Raw genomic sequence first — 22421 nt, 5'->3', positions numbered from 1 at the left:
CTATGGTTGATCTGATTTGCGAAATGAATCTTTACGTTCGACTATTTACGCGCACCTCTCAAATAGGGAGTGTTCTTGTTTCTTCGTTGGCGATTCAAGCTTTTCAATCTGTGGAAAAGTACGTCCCGAGAAGTGTAATTGTATGATTGTGGCTGTATCCAAAAGATGGAACAATCAATCGATCAACATTAAAATTAAGACAAATCGCACAGTTGAGAAAAGATTTACTATTATTATCAAAACGATTACATAGTTTGATTGATGAGAACGACCGTTTTTTTTACAGATTTTCAAAAATATCAGTATTATTTTCCAGCGATTTAAGTATCACGAATATACATTAATTATTAATCTTGCGATCGGATCGAATATCAAAAAATAGTGTGTTGTAACGGATATATCAAACTTATTTATTAAACAGTTTATTACTTATTTATTAAGCTATTTATTAAGTAACTTATTTATTAAGCGTACTTATTTATTAAGCAGTATTTATGAAGACAGTCAGTTGCATCACGAATTATAACATTCGTGTCGGTCATTTGTTTGTCGCAAAGTGGGTCATCGTAGTGTATCCCACAGGGAGTAAATTGATTCCGCGCTCGGCAGAGAAATACGGTGAATGCAAATCGTCGCGCTCTTCTTTCACCTCCGTGACCCAGCAACCAGCTCGGATCCGCGCTTTCGATAACTGGACTCGAATGTCACTCTTCTCCGTTATGTTCGCGTGGAAATCGCGTTTCACTTCTCCAACATCATCGTGGAGAAGAAATGACCACCCACCCCGGGGATCGGCTTTACCTCTTTCGTTCTTCGAATAGCGCGTCGCTGCGACTGACGGAATGCAAACTGCTTATTTCTCGTTCGAATCGATGGATAGGGACATGGCCGTAGAGACAGAAACCTTATAAAGCGGGAATAAGCGAAATGTAGAAATTCTCTCATGAATACAGATTTCACCGGTCTTCTTTTCTCCCTCCGATATAGAAGGAAGTCAAACAAAACATATATCGAAAAAGGAATTTTTGCATAACTGGGTGTCATTTTCATTTCGACGTAATTATGTTTTATTTCGCAGAATTTTGCAGTTTAAATTTATATGTAAAATATTATTCAAAATCAAAAAAGCACATTTTGCACGATATCAAATTTAAGTACCGCTGCGAAAAATAATCGCGAATAAAAATAAGCCGCGAGACGTACATATGTATATGCGACGTTTAAAAGTTTCACTTGCATCCTGCGTATATCTTACATATACATCTCGTAAAGTTGCTACCGCGTAAGCCAAGAACGATCGAAATTTCCATATTTGCGATTGCGATCGGCCTTCGGTTCACGCGGAAGGAGGAATTCTCGGGGCGAGAGTTTGCGATAAAAAACGCTCGCTGGATTTGAACGACTCCAAGTTGGAATGAATTTTACACTTTTTTTCGGCCATTCGAAGCCGAGGTCAGGACCTCCTAGAAGGAAAGTTTTTATCATCGATAAAAACAGGTTTTCGCCGATATTCGTTCTCCTCCCGAATGAAATATAAACGCAGGACAGCTTTCCTTCCCTTTATATTCCTGTATTTGCGTTTACGCGACATGATCGAGGAGCAACTTCCGCAAATTCTTCTCCGCGATGACCGCCAAGCAATTTTTCCCGATCTGAATTGTAATTCGGGACTGGTTACTTTACTACTGGCCATCAAGAGCAGCGAGCCACGCTTTTTCATTTCCTTCTCTTTCTTCGGCAAGAGAGTGGGGGGAATCACGTAGTTTGTCACGAAAGACTCGCGTTACCAGAGAGATCATAATCGATGATGTATGACTTTTCATGAAAATTTAAGAAAAACGCGACTCTTCTTCTTTTTTCTCGTTACATAAGGAATTATCGGATCGTTGTCTGCATCATGGAATAAATTGTATCCTGTAATTTATCATGGGGCATGTTTATTAGGAAGCCTGTTTCGATGGTATATGAAGCGTCAGATTTGGGAGATACGATTCCCATAGTGTATCATATCGAATAATAATAGAGTTCTCCGCTGATGGATTTCGATAGGTTAATTAATACACTCGCGTAATATGCTCTGCACATTCGTAATCAAAAGCCGAGATGATTGCTATATTATCAGCGGTGTTTCCATCAATCTCTTTCTCCCTCTCTCTCTCTTTCTCTCTCTGCTCTTTCCAAGTTACGACAATCTCCCCGAATAATCGCGCGCACATTTTACGCGATATCTACCTATGTTACATATGCGCACCATCGTCCCAGCCCGTCACGGAGAGCACGAAATTAGTTTTACCGTCGCAATTGCTGTCGCCGTATCGGGGAATTTGATTACGCGCAAACATCGATTCGGAACGGTCTGAACGAGCGCGACTACGATTTTATTATCGTGTACACCGTGGTCGTAGTAGTCGGTCTGCGCGATATAAATCGCCCCCGAATACCATCGTTTCTATTACCGGGTTCGATATAGTCGGCGGCGAAGTCGATTGAGGGGACGAAAAACGTTTCGACCGCCAAACGTTAGATGGAATGCGTTCGATGGCCAAAAAAGCCACCATATGTCTCGAATGAAAGCAGTAACACGTAACGAGATGATGCGTCGTTTATCGTCCATCACTAACTGTTAGACGGCAAAAATTCGATAAGTGACAACCTATGGTCGCTACAGGATGTTTTATATAAGTAGGGTACCGCGTACTCCTTGTCAAATAATAATTGATAATAAACAATAATATTTTTTCTATTTTATACAAGATACTGTGTATTAATAGCTGTGTTGGAATTCATTTTAGAATCATATGATGGCGCTTTTTTATTCGGATCGATTCGATACGTGGCACGTTTTTTGACAGATACCTGTTTGATTTCTTTTCTCGCGTTGGAATGAGTGTTGTTTTGACGGCCGAATCTTCCAACCGAACTTTTGGAAGAACCGAGTTGGCATATTTGCGCTTTCGCAGACAGCGAAGCATTGTTTAACACTTGAATCGCGGAGAAGTTTAACGGCGCTTTAATCGTCTTTACTGTCACTCAAAGGTGCAACGTCGTTAAGAGTCGCGGCTGCGAACTACACGAGAGACACCGAATATATGTCGGCAGTGGCATGGTAAATAGAATCATTTCATAAAGTTCGCGATTGTCTTCCTTCTCTCTCTCTTTCACTGTCTTTCTTTCTTTTTCTCTTCTTCTTCTTCTACTTCAAGAGCGTTCTTTATCAGCGAGAGCATGTTTCTATCCCATCTAAGTTTTTATTACTTTCGCCGATGAAGCGATTTATTATGTTTGCTACATGCTCCTAATATAATACTATTGATTCGTGAAGCAGTCTCAATGGACGGATTTATTTATAGCGATCTCGAGAGAGATCATTTCTCCGCGTTGACTTGAATCATATATAAATAGAGACTATGTAATTTAGCAGAGATTTTACGTGAAAATATAGAGGGTGTCCCATTTTAATGTCCCACCCCAAATAACTTTCTTATTTTTAATTTTAGAAAAAGATGTTTCAGACAAAAGTTGTATGGTTTCAAGGGGGACATAAGGTGGTGTCATTAGTTTGACCTTGAATAGTTGTTTCAAGGTCACATGAAGGCCACCGTCAATTTTTTAAATGGAACCTCCTATTTTTTATTGCATATTCTTGTAGCTTATCTCGAGGGCTTTCCAAAACACTATAATAAAATATTTTTCCCTCAAGTACTTTTTGAGTTATAAGGCTTGAAATCATTTCTTAATTTTACATAAACCGTAAAATATCTTGTAAAATATTCATTTTTCCATTATCTTACCTTAATACTTTTATGTACAACATAATGAGAGGAATCAATTGGTGTAAAGAAAAAATATGTAATTGTTAATTGCAAATTACATATTTTTTCTTCGAAACAACTATGTGTTTCCTTTACACCAATTGATTCCTCTCATTATTTTGTACATAAAAGTATTAAGGTATGATAATGGAAAAATGAATATTTTACAAGATATTTTACGGTTTATGTAAAATTAAGAAATGATTTCAAGCCTTATAACTCAAAAAGTACTTGAGCGAAAAATATTTTATTATAGTGTTTTGGAAAGCCCTCGAGATAAGCTACAAGAATATGTAATAAAAAATAGGAGGTTCCATTTAAAAAATTGACGGTGACCTTCACGTGACCTTGAAGCAACTATTCAAGGTCAAACTAATGACACCACCTTATGTCCCCCTTGAAACCATACAACTTTTGTCTGAAACATCTTTTTCTAAAATTAAAAATAAGAAAGTTATTTGGGGTGGGACATTAAAATGGGACACCCTGTATATTATTGAGTTTGATGCAAACGATTTTATCCAATGTATTGTTATTTTATGCAATTACCATTAATAAAACGGAACAAAATGTATCCCGAGTAATAAAATACTTTGAATGTTCTATACAAGTAAAATGGAAAGAACTCGAAATAAGGAGCTTCAACTCTACGTAAAGAGAAATCTTTCATAGTTACTAAGCGCTGATTTATGTAATTATTTATTCTGCTCGCAATTGTTCCTTCGTGTGCTGGTAGAAGTTTCAATTTCGTGCTTGAAATTGAGGTAGCCAATTACTATCAGATTAATGAAGAACTCGGGAGCAAATTGACTTTTCACGGTGCTGACCGGCTTTTCTGAAATCTGCGAAAGAGAACGCTATAGCAGAGATCAATAAAAAAAATGCAACATAGCATTTTAAAGAAAACAAAAATAAAAGTAAGAAGATTGTACATGTAAATAACTCTTTCTCTCCTCTTTCCTTTTCTACAAGTAAAAAAAATTAATCAAAATTGATTTTCATAGAGACTGATTAAAAGAAACGCATTTCAATGAAAAAATGATTAATTCTTATTATATTTGCGCAAGAAAACTTAAGAAATATAGTTCGGTTTAGATACAAAAAAAATTAAAAATTAGGATCGTTTACTTTTAAATCTATCCAAATTATTTTTCCATTGGCGGAACTGGAAGATATTTCGCGTGTTTTATGTTAATTACGCACTATGTTCAGCGATGGAGTTTATTTTCGTTGTTTGCCAATGAAGTGAACCACGTTTCTGAACATGTCGCTATTTTCTTCGTTCCCGCGGGTGACGGTTTCTCGCTTGGCCAAGCGCCATTTTCAGCATCGGGGAGCGCAAACGGCGACGATGAAATGAAATTACATAGTCTCGTCGGTATCATCGTGTACGAGTCGTTTCCTTCTTTACGACACGCACGCGTGCATTTTCGCAAACGGCGAATTTAAGGGATAGGGAATCTAAGGTGATCGGAGTCGGAGTCTGCTGGGCTGCGTTAAATCGAGGACTATAACGGGAGACCATTACCGAAACTCAATAGGATCGTATATAGCGCGAGTAACCACAAAACTTAACGTTTGTCATTCTCAGCTAAAAGCTCGGCTGGTTAGCCCTCTTTCACCTGGCCCTGTTTCGTAAGTGGCAGCGCGGTTTCAGAGCGTCCTCCTTTCAGAAAGGCAGACCTAAACTTTCCCGCGCAAACTCGGAAGCTTTTCTTAGACGACGGAAGGTGCTCCGTGTGCCACTTAATGCAAAGCCCTTTAAGCCACCGAGACACATGTGGAAATGTTTCCTCGGCAAAAACGCCCGACTCGCATACTGGAATGGCGATGATTGCGAAATCGTGGGCGGGAAAATATTCTTTTATTTCGCCTCACGACGAGATTATAGTCATATTACTGTTTATCGTATAAAACGGTTTCTTGGAGAAGCGCTTGGTAGACAGGACTTGGCGAATTAAACCTTTGCTGCAATCTCAATTTTTCGTTCCTCGGATCCAGCGTTAATAATAACGTCTCGCTATTTTCCTTTTTTCACGTGTCGAAAAATGCCCGACGAAGGTACATGCTTTAATTTTCTATTAATTTTCCTAGACAAAAAGTGCATATTTCTACAATAATATCTTATATATGTCCACATTTTACTTACATAATTGACCTACATATTAAAAATGTAATGATACGAAGATAAAAGCGCGAATAATTTATTATATCCTGTTCCGCGGGGCACATTATAAAGTCGTAAACATTTCTGTAATATTTATTACGTATCGTGACGATGCCTATCTAATATCATAATATGCAATTATATTATGCTATATTATATTACGCTTTTATGTCCGCTATCTCTCAATGCTTCGAGCAAATGCGTTTCCCACCCACCTTGCCTTGTCACAAAGACTGTTTATGGTTGATACGTGTATACGTTGGTGCATGCGGAATGCAATGGTTATATTGTGGGAAATTGGAATCTGGTCAAGCTGCTTTTATCGAGTAAGGAGATTGAATGCTATCGCGTGTGTAAGCGTGCTTGCATTCTCGCAAGAGATTGCTCGTCTATATCGCGTAATCGAAACACTACAAAGCGACGTGTAGCTCTGTCTTCTTGCAATTCGCGAAAAAATTCGCTGACTCGGGGATATTTTCCATTTCTCGAGGAATAACGTTAAGAGATACATCGTAGTAAGTAAACATATGTGAGGAGAAGCAACGTAACCGGGAGCTATGTTCTTTATCGAAACATTGTAATATTTTGCAGAAATTTTCGTAAGGATACGACAAAGGGTATGAGAAATAAAAATCCCAGATTATGTTATCTCTCTTCTCCGCACTGTGTAAAACAGTGCGAAGGTCTTAGAAGAGAAGACCTTCTTAGCCGCGGAGACATGTACGTGCAAAGTTGCTCTCCTTAGTCGAAATCCCGGAGGGAACAGCCGCGCGAATGCATACGTGATGGGAAGGAGATGTTTGTGGCGAGAAGCCTCTTAGGGTTCTGCTCCCCCATCCGCTACATCGGAGATATGATTTTTGTCGCATGGATAAGCATGACCCGCGTCCTCGAGTCGGATATAGAAAATTTTCAACGCGACAGCTATTGAAAGGAAAAGATAGATTCTCAACGAAATCTATAAATGTGGCGCGAAACATATTAAAAAAGCTTTTATCTCACGACCGATCCGAAATTTATGCTTTGGGAAATCTTTGCGAACGATCAAGAGGAAACATCACTTCTTAAAAGAAAATATTGAAAGATGCTTATCTAAATTCTCGACAAATTTCTATATAAATAGATAGTTTTAGAATTATAAATTAAAAATATTAATGATTAATAAATAATTCAAAATATATGATTGTGTACATCCGCCATCTTAAGATTTGCATTCTTTATTTATTATTTATTTAAAATTTTATTTTTTATTTATTTATTATTTATTTAAAAAATTTATTTATTATTTATTTAATTAAAATTATTTATTTATTTATTAAGATTATTAACATAAATTAAAAAATTGTAGTTGTTGGAAAATTCAATCGGGAAGATCAATGAGCCATAATGCGACGATTTTCACGATGCTCAGCGATTTTCTTGCAAACACGGTTTTCTTCGTGACGTATCCGTTCGCTAACGATACCCGATGTATACAAGCACGCGACGAGATGCTAGCTTGTCACTTTGGTCAGGATGGATGACACTCGATGGCCGGGAGTATAATTTATGGTGCGCCACGCGAGAGGAAAGAGCGATGGAAAATGCTTCTTATGGTCGAAGCTCGGTGAAATAAAAGTCGCGACACGGTCCCGCGACGCTTCGTCTTCCTGGCGAAAAAGCAGGGAAAAAACGGCGAACTTTTGCGACACGCGCGACGACGAGTAACGCGCGGGAATATTTCCTGACGGACATTTATCCTTGGCGCATACGTAATCGTAGAATTACGAACGTATGAGGGAGAGGGTTGGTTTTTCGTTAATCTTCCCCCGAGAAACCCGAGAACCGGCTATGACAGATCAGAGTTCCGCGTCCAGCGACGGCTTTTTAGCAAGTTCACCCTAATTACGGACTGATAAAGCGCATTCGAGTAAAAATATAATTTATGGTGTGACTCGTTGAAAACGACACTTCTTCGAGACTATATTTGCTTCAAAAACCACGATAGGGAATTTGATACATTGTAATTGATGATTTGTCTCGTGTTACTTATCATAAACGTGATCCCAAAAGAAAAACATAAAATTTCGTCGACTGTAAGAAATTCAAATCTTCTTAGCGTTTATATCCCCTCTTTTTCTTTTCGCTATAAAATCTTTTTTACAAACTTAATAAACTTCCTCGCGATTCTTCTTGTAGTAATATAATGTATGACACTGTAGAGGATGTTATATCAGTCTAGAACTCAAGTGCCGGTGACCGCTTGAGGAAAAACTGTGTCAAAGATAAAAGTAGCCCACCACGTTCTCGACACCGTCTAGGGTCAAGATGGAATTCTTTGCGTATGATAACGATCCTGTTATGAAATTCTCAAAGGACTTTCAGTGCACCGACCCGCGGGGCATATGTAATTGTGCAGAAACATTCTAGAAAGCTGCGGCTTTATTAAATGCTAGTATGGACGTGGAAAATTAAAGTACAATATAATTAATCAGTGGAGGGATAAAGTATTTTACAAATTTCACCATAAAAGATAATGTCGCTCTTAAAACTTTCGAAGAAATATGGCAAATTTAAAAAAAAAATATATTGCAAAGAAATATATAATTTTTTTAATTTTCTAAAGAGGAAAGATTTTTCAAGAAGATACACGGATAACTATTATTTCTAATAAAATTCTGACACAAGAGTAGCGGAAAATCTGAAGGGCGTCTTTCGTTCGCGAGGATTATCGAAGATACACGATACAGGAAGTTGGAATGCAGGCCGGAAGCTGTTACGACGCGCAGGAAATTCCGGGATTTTTGTCATCCCACGTTTCTTGTGAAGGAGCGCGCGACGCAAACTTTGATCTCGCGAGGTTCATTTAAGGGAAGAGCTTCCTACCTTCTTCCCCGAGCTAACAACTGACGGTACTCGTGTGTCACTTAAAGTGCCAACCTTCAGCCGCGACAGCGTGTATGGAGACGTTCCTGGATTCTCCGAAGGACGGTTACACGACTGCATACCTAATGTGTAAGACGATACATATTAGAAAGTTGGCCGCCCTTCCGTAGCCCTCCGTAGCTCTTTGTGAAAGTGAACAACGTCATTTTCGGATTAACGTCGCGTTGAGAAAATATGTAATTACATCGCACCGCGATCACGTTCGAAATTCCTCGGTAATTTATTCCCCGCTTCTTTCAATTCACGAGAGAACGAATCACCGCGTGTAACAAATGGTCTAAGTAATTTTGGGAACGTGTTGCCACGCATATCTTTTAAGTTGCGGCATGAATCACCCCGGAAGCTCTTAAAGTTTTACTTTTATAGCCGGCAATACCGCAACACATCGCGCAAACTCGCGCATCCACTCGTCTGAAGCGCGAAAGTTATTTCATATTTTCATTTATATACGACGAATATCGATTTTCTCTTACGTCAAGTAGCTGGTCGACCGCAACATTGCAACGGTTTCTTATAATCGAATAATCCCAATTTGTTTTTTCGGCGGAGAAACATTTCGGATTTTTATTGACAATATCCCCGCCGATTAAGTGGCAATATCGTACGTATTGTGGCAAACGAGGCTACGATAAAAAGAGGGCTCTTCCAATGGCTTTTGCTCGGTAAACGTTTCATTTGCGTAAATTGAGAAATCCTACCGCAGCGTACAAATATGCCAAAGCGTTATGCGATATTTGTCGCAATTATATGGCTTTTGCTGATTCTCTAGTTTCAAGAAGAAAATAGGGTCATCGCATCGTTATCGAACGGTGCTGAAAAAAAGTTTACGAAGTTTATAAAGTAGAGACATCGATGAAAAGATTGTAATCTCTTTTTAATAAAATTGCCGATTCATTTTACAGGTCATAAAGCGTCTTCTCTTGAAAATAAAAATGATAAATCTCGATTCATTTTCTTAGACAACGACCTCTTTTCTTGACGTGCTATTCAATACGAATTGTTTTTAATGAAGTGCAGATGTCTCGACTAATGATTTAAATAATAAACGAATAAATGAAATCTATTCTCTTGAGACAGAATAGGGCTTTATAGATACACCGAGTCTTAAATTTATTCGTCAACTCTTAACTGAAAATCTGAACGAAGACTGAAGCAAGTACTATGAAAATTAATCCACGACGAAGAGCAATATATAAAGTAAGATTACTTGTTTTGAGTATGAAAAATTTGATATATTTAAAGAATACTTGACGAATTTGCGAAAATATTTCTGTTTACTCTATTAATATTTGCATCTCGTAAATTCCACGTTTAATACGCGAGTATCTCATGTCGATTTTCGCGTATTATTCGCGTTTAAACGAATGAGTCGAGATGATGCTACATAAAGATACTCGAGTTATGATATGGACGTCCGCTCTTTATAAGCGATATAGACTTGCATATATATATATATATTCGTCGTGCTCTCCCCTTCATGTCTAGAGGATGCGTATAGGACACTTTGTCAATCTACTTGTTTAGCTAACGACAACGAATGGAACAGCCTATCGTACCGAGTGAATGGTTATCACGTATAATTGACGAATGAGTGGATTGGAATTGTGGATCAAAGCTAAATCACGAAATGGGAACGGAAGCCCCTCGAGGGGAAGTTAATGTCAATCAATAAACTTGACCCTTTGGAAAAGTGCTCGTTGAATTTTATTTCAACGTGTCGCTAAAATAACGACGATAACTAATGACAATAAATCGAAATTGATTGTACGATTAAGTCCGACATTTTTCTCGTGCTATGAAAAAGCCTTGTCACGAACAAATTTTTACATTTGCGTTTAAAGAAAAAAAAAACACATAACGTAAATAAATTTTCGACTTTCACGTTTTTCTGTTATTCGGGAGAAGGAATAATTACAAATTAGATAGTGTTGTTGTGATAGTTGTCCTAGAGAGAAAGTTTATAGCATATTTTACGCAGAAATCTGCGATAAGGAAAAAAATCTTTACGGTATATTCCTTCAACTCGGTTTTTTATCCGCAGGAATATGTTTACAAACTCCACAATTATGCGAGGATAGTAACACTCTCGGATCTATTGAGAACGGTCCTCATTTGAGAAGATAAAACGACGGAAAATATCTCTTCGAAGGAAGAAAAGCCGGGTTGTCGCGCTTTCCTCGTGGGAGGCGGCAAGTGGAAATCACAAATGACTGATAAAGCTCGGGCGGCTTTTCTTCGCCTCTCCTCGTCTTCGAGACGTCGTCCCGTTATCCGGTGAGTTTGTGAAAGCTTTTCCCGTTATCAAGCGAAGCGACTCATCTTCTAGTCGTTAGACATTCTTCTCCCGCTCTCTGAAACTGTGCTTCCCTTCCACGACTCGTAGTCTCCTCGTTTACGACTCGCTCATTTTCCGCGGATACTCGCGTGTATGGTGCAAAAGACAGACTCGGGTACGAAGGAGAAGGAAAGAACTTGATTATTACGGCAGTTCGATAATGATCTTGACGAGATCGAGGTAATAATATTTCTCCGATAATTCCCAAGGATAGATTAACCGTAAGATTCTCTCATTTTTGAATATTACGAGAGACAATGAATGTAAAATAATTGAAGCAGAAAGATAAATGATTCGCGTAATCTCAAGTACGATTATTCCACGTTTGTTTGCGGTTTGAATACACGATTGAACGGATGAGCCAGAATAATAATGACAATTTTTAATGAATGTTCGCGAGCGAATCCGACTGTGCGTTGATAGGACCGGAAGGTCGTTAAAGCGAAAAAAGTGCGCCTCGTTCACACAAAAGACTGACGTTTATTGGAGTCACAATTAAAAGACAAGTGTTTAGTGCAGTGATTTCGATTAGCGAAACAGCGGTGTAACAAAGTGAGCGCGGTTTCGCGAGCGGTATCGCGAGCGGTGTAGAGAAACGAGAGCGAGAAAAATGCGTTGTCCAAAGTCGTAAGCGGTCGTGTAATGCGGTTAATCAGCGGTTTGATACAGAGATTGCGAAAGTCCAAGAGAATAAGCGGTCGTTATAAGCGGTTTTACTATGCGGAGCGGTTTTAACTAAGCGGTTTGACAAAAAGTGCGAGACTTCGGCTTGCTCGCGTGCGGTGCCCGTTATAAGGCGAGCGGAATTTTGGGCCCGTTGCGACGTGGCCCAATAAATTTAATTGTTTAGCGGTGACCTCATGGCGCCGCGCGTAATTGGCCGCCGATGAGGTCTGACGTCGGCTTTTTCGCGGTTGCCATGCGCGCAGTCTTTTTAGAACAGCTGATTGGCAATCAGCTGTTCGTGACGTATGGGCGCGCATGCCCGTGCGTCGCGCTGATTTTGTCGACGGTTGACGATGTTATTGTCAGTGTTTATGACACGCGTTTCTTATGTCCCAAAAAAAATTGAAAATAATACGAACGATCGAGTTTTTCTGAAAAATAGATATCTCGAGAAGTTTCTCGACGCCCGTTAAATTCGAATTTGCGAATTTATAACATATTGAAAAATGCGGATTTTACTTGCGAATAATTTTTAAGCGAAATGATATTTCGGTTTTCGAACAATGAATATTTAGTTATATCTATACAAGTGAAATATGTATATTTATATTGAAGCCAGAGTTTCAGACATTTTGGTTGCAAATTTATAAATTTTCATGAGATTTTGATTCGCACCGCGCGAATCGCGATAAGTAATTATCAAAGCTAGGACATCTCTCGTCTCTTGCTTCAAATTAAACGTACTTTTCAGAAATTTCTCACTCGGCTGCAATTAGAACCGTATTGCTTTTGCCGCGTACCTGTAAAGCGCGATAATTGCTCCCGATAAGCGCTCCCGAAAGTTTCGACTCTGAAAGACATCGCTATCCGGTTTCTTATCCCCGTCGTCTCTCTTTCCTTCTCGACGCGAAACTTTCTGGCGAGACGACTCTGGAGTAACGTCGGGAGTCATATTTTATGCGGACTCGTTCCGCGGCTTTATGAGCGAACAATAACGCGCCGCGCCTGTAACGACACGAAGAAACGCGAGTAAAAGGGAAAGAGAGAGAGGGAGGAGAGGAGAAAGAGAGCACGAGCAAGAAGAGGACCAAGCGGAGTTGCAATTGAACTTGTAACCCGCGGGCTAGGTGGCCCGGTCTTCATGATTAATAAACCTGTTGTTAATCATCCTTCCTTCCCCATCTCACCTCGAGCGCGACCTGCTGCCGGTTACCACCCCTACTATTACCGTCTAACTCTCCGCCGTGACCTTTTTCTGCCTCCCTGCGCCCACGACCTGGGCTTTCCCTCACGTGCGATGAACTTCGCCGGAATTGCCGTGCTCACCGAGCCGGATGCATCGCGCGCGCCTCGTATAATTGGGTGCATTAGGTGCAGCGAGGATCGCAGTGGTGTCACGCATCTGCTGCCGGCAACTATCGCCATCCCTCACTCGTCCTTCGTCCTTAGGAGAGAAGTTCCTTCGCTTTTCCATCAGATCGGACGTTTCGCGTGTCGTCCGCGGAACCGCGAACGCGTAATCGCGCTCTTCTGTTCCTCGATCGCGTTGCCTGATTGATGACGCCATCTTTCACGAGCTTAAAGCTCCCTCCCACGATCCAATCGAGAAAACAGATCGAATCGACAATAATGATTGACGAATAATCTCACGATTTTTCTCAGTCAAACATGCATTGCTGTAAAAACTAAAGCGCAGAATAATTTTTTATCCGCAAACTTTGGTTATCGATTGGTGGCTCGATTTAATTGAGAACCGAGAACGAGTTTTGCGCACGAGAGATATAAGCAATTTAACGTTAGGATGTAGCATTTTTTGCGGACGCATTTTCACGAAAGTTTTATGACGCTCGCGTAAACTTTATGTTAATACCCCACCGTCTTAGTAGCGACAAGTTATTATAAGTAGCGTAGTTTGAACTTTGTTCGCGGAAAGTTCGATGGATTGTCGTCAACGGCAGAATTACGAGAGTGCGCTAGGAAGACGTGCATAAGGCAGACGCATATCTAATGTAACAAACAAACTTCTGTACTTTGAACAGTTCCCGATCGAACTGCTGAAAAGTTTATTCGCTGATTGGAAAACCAATCGCGGTACCCGCCGATAGCGATTCCGAACAGAACCTCGTTTAAACTATCCGTTATCTTAAATTCTCTCGTTTATTCTCATCTCTTTCGCGACTAACGCATAATTTGATAGAATTTTAAATACTCGCTTCGAAAAAAGAAAGCTTCGTCTCTTAGCTTTTCGCTGTTCGATTGAAATGACGGAATTATTTCGGACGATTCGTTGATTTTAATAAAACAACCGCTTATGTGTCAGCGCGGAGAGAAAGGTCGAGTTGAAATTTCGGCAAATCAAATTTCGCGGCTCAATCCAATTTAGCCCGAATCGAACTTTTCACGAATCAGCATGGAATTCTTCTCACCTTCTTTCGAGGTACAAATCGAGAGTCGATCCCAGCTGCATTGTACACTGCTTTCGAGATCAACGATAGCGATACCGCATCTCTCTTTAACATAAGCCAGCATCAAAGAAAGTGGATCCGTAGAATCAGATCCCTTTCGTTATCATAATAATATGATTCCCTCCGTCATCCGATTCGTAAACTATATCGACTAACGTTTGCCTCTTGTGTCGAATAATAGCGGCAGAACAGATTTCCTCCATAACTTACAAAGCTTCCAAGAGCGCTTGCGATTTTATTTATTAGCCATGAATAATATATTATAATCCTCGGAAATCTGGAATTTAATGCCCGTTAGGATCGGCTTTGCCTATCGTTTCACGAATAATAAAGTAGATCCTTGTGTCATTTTTTATATATCAATGATTTTTATATTTTACTTATAGGATGATACTTTAGATAAAAGGATTTTTTAACGCAAATACGTAATATATTTTCGTAAATTATAATTACGCGAATATGAAAACTGTGTTTGGCGAATTAAACATAGAAAATTATACGCGATTTTGTTTGACTTGTATTAATTATGCACGCAAAAAAAAAGTAATTTATATGAAAGCCGCGATTCAAAGATGCAATATGTGTTGTGATTATAACATAGGTAATGAACATAATACGCGAGAAATTTTCAGGAGTAAATGTATGAACAAACATGCCCATACGCGATATCCTTGATATGCATATGTGCGAATGTTCTGCATTTTCCTCTTTTCGGAAATATACATTTCCTGCGGTACGCTTTTGACGTACCGCGAGATGCATCTAGTGTTAATCCTATGGTGCTTCGCCGCACGTGCATATTATTTAACTTTATGAGCGACAAATGAAATTGTAGAGCGGAAAATCACGAGGGACTATACATATGCACGTGTATCAAAATTAAATTAATTTTTTAGTAATAACGAGATAAAAAATTATTTCATGCGAAGAGAGGAAAATTTTTAATTTGATATAATACAAAAATAATTTCTCTCACGCGTGAATATATTTAAATTTCATTTTCGCCGAGTTATATCATGCCGTAAAAAAAAAACATCTATCGCGGAAGAAGCTAAATCTATCAGTGACCTAAAAAGATTCGAAATCATGAGCATTGATCTAATAATTCCTACATATGTCGGTATATGAAACTCAATCGACCAAAGTTGAAACGAATTTTCCAGAATTCCAACTTTATTTTTCCCTTCGCCTCCAATTTCTTCTCGCCAAAATAAACTTTGTCCCACAAGGACAAGCAGGCAAATGTAATATTTCGATGTTTATGCGGGACGCGTAGAATTCCATTTGCCCAGGTTCATACATGCCATCACCGTCCTGCGTCCGTTGTTTTAGTGACGTTCTCGCGCCGAGTTAACGCAAGGAAAACGAGAAGCTAGCGCGTGTATCAAATGGTAAAACAGCAGATGTTCTCTCCCGAGGCCGCGGGCGAAGAGAAAAAAGGACGAGGGGAAACTATACTCGACGCAATCACGAGAGTGTCCCGCGCGATTACGTCCGCGCAAAATTCGTCGGGGCAACGCGGCCGTAAAGCTTCCGGTGTCATCCGCGTCGTGCTTATATTTTCCACCGGGCTCGTCCAGCGCGATATACAATCAACGGCGAAACGAGTCACGTGAAATGACGCGAGGAGAATGATGGAAGGAAGCCAAGCTTGGAGACGGCTACGAAAGACGTGGAGCGTCTTGCAATGTATTTGAAACTTTTTAAAAAGAGCCTCTCTTTCTCTTGTATTTTTTTCATTTTATTAGTATCGAATAATATTAAATTATCTTTCGATAAAATTGAATGTTTCTAATTATAATAAATAATAAGAAATCACATTACAAGCCGATAAATTCAACTTTGCATATATTTAAAGTCCATTTAAATTATATTTAAAACATACTCCCATGATGCTGCACTAGTTTTGAATTATTTGATGTTGTCAGGCGGTTGAACGTGAGTTTAAAATTTCGTTTTTAAAATTATTTTTTTAATTTTTTTCTAAAGAAATAAAAAAAAGATTTGCTACATCGACTCTTATTTACTTGTAACAATAATATATGTATATTTTTAAAAAATTTCTAACTTGACATGTCTTAATTAGATTCCTAGACTTTAACAAAAATGCGTATTATTCGAATTAATAAAAATGAAAATGTAATAATTAATTCTTCTCGATTGATTGGTTATCGGACTGTGACAAGCTTATTCCATCATCATTCTATAATCCGGCATGATAACGAGATTCTCATGGCAAACGCAACGGTTTATTAGTTTTATTGTGCCTTCTCACATTGTATTCGCTGAAAGTAATGGGCAATGAAGAATCGCTCGTTTGCGAGCACATCAACTTTAATCCAATTCAGCTGTCTATCCGACGTGATAATATATAATGTTTCATTCGTCGGTGAAAAATCCATATTTTTAGCCGCGTTTGTCGTCCCAGGCAAAAAAATATTTTTAGACCCGTGGGGAAGAGGTACATTTTAAGGGAAGCTTGACCTTCCATTCATTATGCGCGCGTGAAAAACTTCGAGTGTATCGATCTTGTCTTTGCAAAGGAAGAAAGACTAACTTATTAACTAACTGGAACTTAATTTAAATCTGTCTTAAGAAAAAAGTCCATTAAAAATAATGCAAAGTACAAAATTTTGATAATATAGCATGCGAAATTGATGATGATGAAATTGATGAGAGAGAAAGAGAGAGAGAGAGGAGCGAGAGAGATGAGTTGCGTTTCTCCCCTCATTTCCGTCAGCCATCTCGGGGCCACTTCCGCTCGACTTGATGCTACTTCCGTCGCCAAATGACCGATGTTTCATTTATAATACTGCTCGACATCGATGCAATTATCGCGCCGTCAATAATTAGAGTACGCGCGATATTTCACATGCGCTTTAATATGGATAGCAACGATGGATAATTATTTAAAACATTGAAGGGAAAAAAACGAATATCGTCGATTGCCATTTTGTATCACCAGAAGCGATATTTTATGGAGAGATTTGATTTCAGCCGCACACACATCATATATACATATATAGGGAGAGAAAGACGCACATACCGCGGCCCGAATATATCAACCGAATATATTTTCTGGCGGATATACAAAAGTTCTCAATACTATGCCGATGAAATAAAAGGAAAAGCTATCGCTTTTTAAAAGCAAAATCGTTTAAAACGTACGCTGCGGTGAGTTTGCGGTATCTCATAAAAGCTTCCCCGTGTTTATTTATGTAAGATATATAAGTATTATCGAATATTATGCCGTGTTACACGACACATCGATTATTTTGTATATTTTTGCGATTTGACAATTGATTTGTACGCGAGATGATTACGACGACTATTATCGGAAATCCGTAATTAAGAGAGACGTATGCAAATCTTGCCGTTGAATAGGAATGCATAAAATAAATTGGATACCGAAATTTGTAATATATGGGAAAAAATTAATTTTATTATACAAAATCAGATTAGACTGTAAATAAAAGAATAACATATTAATTCGCACCAATCGTGAAGGCTATTCCAGCACTTTAGCAGTGATATTAGTAAGTAAACTTCACGATTGGTGATCGCATCGAACTGCTTCCTTTACTTACAATTTAATCTGATTTTGTATAATAATATTAATTTTTTTAATATGGCTTCTCTCCCCATAATATCCCCATTATGCCAAATAATGGGCGGATGGACCTTCAAGATAAAGAGGGGGAGATGTATGAAACTGCTGTTTAGAAGCAGCTATCAAACTTTTATTTTCGGGTAACAATTTCGAAGTAATCGAAAGACTTATGTCGATGTTGGCAAACTAAGCGCCGAAATGCATACGAATATGCACACATAGAAAGATATTTATATTGCATACGCGAAATAAAAGAGATACCCTACTATGTTGATGTAAATAAGATGACTATAGTATATCCTCGAATATGATGTACGTCGCGTTTATCGAATTTTCAAGTTTTTCTCCGAAAAGTTCGTCTATCGACAAATGCGAGCGAGCGAGAGAAAGAAAAGAGGTGAAAAAATATATCTCCGATCTCCCGTCGGGAATCATCACCCGGTAAAAACGACGAGTAATAACGGACTCGATATGCCCCCGAAATTGGCGATTGAAAGCATCGAGAAATAGATATGGTCGCGCGATCAAAGCTCTAGATTCAAACTACCTTATTATTACAATCGTCGGCCATCTCAAAAGCCATTGAAGTCTGCCGTGAATTATACGATGATAGCCGATAGACGATTCGAGCGTGAATCACTCATACGACCTACATTTCGAATCGTTTCATCAAGCGATCTCGAGAAACGTATCGGTCGAATTTTTTTTCCCCAGCACGATAAAAGCGCCAGCGTTTCTCGAACTGTTCTCTTCTCGAAAAGACGCTTGAATAAACAGATTGCGTCGGATAGAGCCTCGGACGCTTCCAGCTAGAGTTCCCGCAGTGTTTGGTAAGTAAATAGAGACAGGTCGGACAATGTTGTTGAATGTTGTAACTACCATTTGGAACACTTGGAACAGCGTGAAAAGGATTTACAGAGAAATGCGTTTCTGTGCCGGATGGTCGCTGCCGTGTAATTACATCGCTCTTTATATACGGACAAGCTCAGCATGACCCTTTGGTACTTTGTATGCGAGCGCGAGGGTTTTCGTAAGCTACAAACGCGTGATCCAAGTAATTAAATCTGACCACCGGAGGTGATTCTCTTGCGCAGAACTGCTCATCGTGCGTAAAGTGCATTAATAACCCGCGAGTCCTCGAGAGAGACAGAGATGAATCCTGTATCCGAAATCGAGAATTTCCGCAATTTACATTTTAAAATTTTTCAACATCCTGAAAAAGACGGAAAAAACGTTGGAAACATTAGATAGTATGCGGATAACTCGCGCATGTAACTTTTACGTTTAATTTCTAGCCGACACGACGATGACACAGCCAAGTTCCGGCAATTTTTATTAAATATTCAATGTAGAGATTATAAAAGTTGCGGCTCAATTTTGATCTCGCGCACTCGAGGAACGGCGAGACCGAAAGCACAGTTATTAAATTCAAGTACGCGGAAGCATCTCAGGGAAATCGTAGAGAAGCCGAGTTACGACGAGGCAGAAGCTTCGTCTCGTTGCGGCGACCTATTCTGTCCGCGAGGGCGAGGACTCCACGAGGACTTTCTCGTCGCCAGGTATACGAATAGACGTCGTCGCTCTGCGCGACTACATCTCACACACGTATCTACCTTTACTTTTCGAGAGATAATCCTTAAAAACTCCCGGCAAAGCTGATCTTCGAAGTAGACTGGGTAAGAACCGAAATTGGATCTGGGAGAATCGCGACTTTCCAAAAGCTGTATCTAGCGAACTCCTTTGGAAAAGAACGTACGAAAATCATTCCGTTCCATCTATTGCCGGTGCGAGGAGACATTTGTGTGACCGTATTATATTTTCCGAGATTTTCACGTCATTAAGCGCCTAAGCTAGGAATTTTTCCAGGGAAAAATGTTTTCCAATGCGAGTCTTCCTTCAGGTATGTCAATCTCATCGCACGAATATGGATGATGCCTCGTTTATCTAATTGTAAGTCCTTCAAATCCGACTTTTTTTACGATACTTGACTTACACCGACCATCGTATCCTTATGTAATCGTGGCAGTGTATCTCTTTCTACACGTTGCGGGCGATAAAAGGACGAATGTCATCTTAAAAATGCGTTACGTGCACACAGAACTTTGTCTAGTAAATCACGTGGAAAGTCGGCGATAGGCGCGCCGACGCTTCCCGAATAAAATTTTCATTCCTCGGATAAGATACGCTGACGTTACTTTCAGCTCTTATCCAAGGTGGCTTAACAATACCTGGTAGATTTAATATTTCTCTTTTCGCCAGTAATATAAAGAGATATCTGTACCTACTACTGCGCACAATGAATACGATTTTTCTCGTTATAAAAATTACGTAGATAATTTAAATTCTTTAACGCAACCACATTTTATGACATCACAGAAAAACAGGTTGGTCTCATCTCGGCTTCGCAATTTGTCCTCATTTCGAAGTTGACTGATTTATTTTTACCGTCATTGCTCCAGATACAAGAACGCGAAACAAAGTTATAATTATGAAACTGTTACGAGGTATTTTTTCCCCGTGAATTAAAAAGACTTTTTGCTCGCGAAAATCTACGCGTGTAGAAAGTTACCGATGGAATTTTAGAAGGAATAGAAAAATGATGTGCAATATTACATGCATGAATGATGCATCATGTCACGATACTTGTTACTCTCCGAGTTTCTAGTCTTCTCGGATAAAAATGGCGTTGTAAAATACCGCTGGATTCTAACATGTTCATCATCATCTTTCTCCTTCTTTCTTCCTCTCTCTCTTTCTTTATACGCCGCATCTTCTCGGGCCCGCGACTAAAGTTTACGCGATATTCTAGTGACGTACACACAAAGATTTAATCTCGCTGAATTCCGCAGCGCAGGACGATCCATTGTAACTACGCGTGCCATTATAACCCACCCTCGGTTACATAATACATTACGAGACGCCGACCATCCCACGGAACGGTTATACAATTGTTTGGTTCCGCGCTCTTGCAATTTCCTTTTAAACACGATCATTACACATATATATGAAAATACATATATATATATTTATACGTTACTCTGTGTATGTGTGTGTTGCACGAGAGCTTGCTCTCGTGGATGTAGAACGATGTGGTACACGTTCGTGTCAGTAATGATCCGAATACGCCTTTTGCGGCGGGTCACGCTACCGCGATAACTTGTACCACTGGCGCCGTAATTATTTTTGCTTTCCTCTTGTCGTAACTAGCTTATATCACGGCCGTGTAACCGCACCACGTTCGTTTCGGCTTTGCGCATTCTTCGGATAACGATGGAGCTTTACGTCGTCGTCGCTCCCCCTTTTTGCCCGCCTCTCTCGTGTGTGTGCTGCCTTATTACTTTTAGAAAATTTAAAAATTCTTCGCAGCGACCGTAATATCGTCCCTTTCTTCTTGAAAATCCCGATTATTTTTTAGAATTAACGCTTCGAAGCTGTAATATATAAGACGTCAAATAGTCTTCTTCTTTTAATATAAATTTGTAATGCATTAATTTTATATAATGTGTAAAATAATATATACAGAGAGAGATATCGTTAACAAATTTTATTCTTATATCTTATATAAATAACATAAGCGTATTTAAGTTTGAACACGTAAAATTTCTCTCTATTAACGTCGATCGCGACTAGACTAAATTTTCGTTGTCCTCGATAACGAATCCATAAATTAAGCAACTTAACGATGATACAGCTAATGGATACGGAATGGATGCAGGCGTGGTTCGTTTCATCGCTGATCGGTCGATCGGTCGGAGTTATTATCGAGAAACGCGAGGAAGCCATGCGCGCGAAATATAATCGGTTATCGCGCCAGGCCATCGATTCGCCAATACATTCTAGTCGCGACGGTACAATTATTTTCAACGGCAACGTGCCAATTTGGCCGCGCGCGATTACAAGTGTTACGCGAGCTTTCAAGGCACTGACGCGCCCTCGAGAAACGCTCGCCCAGGGGATGACGTGCACGTCAGTAATATTTTCTCCCCACGTGCTATCGTGCGGATGCAAATTCGTCGCGCCGACACGACGTGTATTTGTGTATAAATCTCTCCTCTTTTTTTCGCGCGATACGCGCCTCGGACAATCCTTTATCCGTGTAACGTTACTCGCGCGTTTTTGTTTCTCGATTCACCTGAGAATCGTGCGAATTATTTTACGATATGGACAGATACGAAGCTGAATGAAGCTCTCCTTCGCTCTTCTCGAGAACGGATACGTCACGGACACATCAAACTGCAGGAAAGTGCAATTTCGTCGCGATCTCTCGTTGGCTTCCCTTTCGTGGTGTGCAAGTCGTAGAACGAGCATTGCGATGCGACTCGGTTGCACAAACAACCGTGGCTATTGGATGAGACAACAGCATCCGTAACGAATAAATTCTGTGGTGCTGTGAATTTTGGAGCTGCTCCAAAAGAATGTTGGAGAAAAGTGCAGTTTTATT

At 39.6% G+C, this 22421-nt stretch overlaps 2 protein-coding genes across 12 annotated transcripts in view; one reads left to right on the top strand and one right to left on the bottom strand.

The window, feature by feature from the left end:
* Positions 1–22421, bottom strand: part of LOC145959213 (neurotrimin) — a 402237-nt gene that overhangs the window by 32037 nt on the left and 347779 nt on the right. The window lies entirely within an intron of this gene.
* The window catches only part of LOC145959214 (uncharacterized), a 94334-nt gene that overhangs the window by 63501 nt on the left and 8412 nt on the right, over positions 1–22421 (top strand). For 3 of the 4 annotated variants that reach the window (XR_014434942.1, XR_014434941.1, XR_014434940.1), the window contains exon 7: positions 10946–11178. The exons of the other annotated variant lie outside the window; for it this stretch is intronic. The gene's annotated coding sequence lies outside the window, so the exon portion shown is untranslated. The remainder of the gene's footprint in view (positions 1–10945; positions 11179–22421) is intronic. 4 annotated transcript variants of the gene reach the window in all.

This window comes from Camponotus vicinus, unplaced genomic scaffold (assembly GCF_025532165.1).
Source record: "Camponotus vicinus isolate PSW18456_S1 unplaced genomic scaffold, iyCamVici1.0 SCAF_1, whole genome shotgun sequence".
NCBI lineage: Eukaryota > Metazoa > Arthropoda > Insecta > Hymenoptera > Formicidae > Camponotus > Camponotus vicinus.
This window is presented reverse-complemented; position numbering and strand designations above follow the sequence as displayed.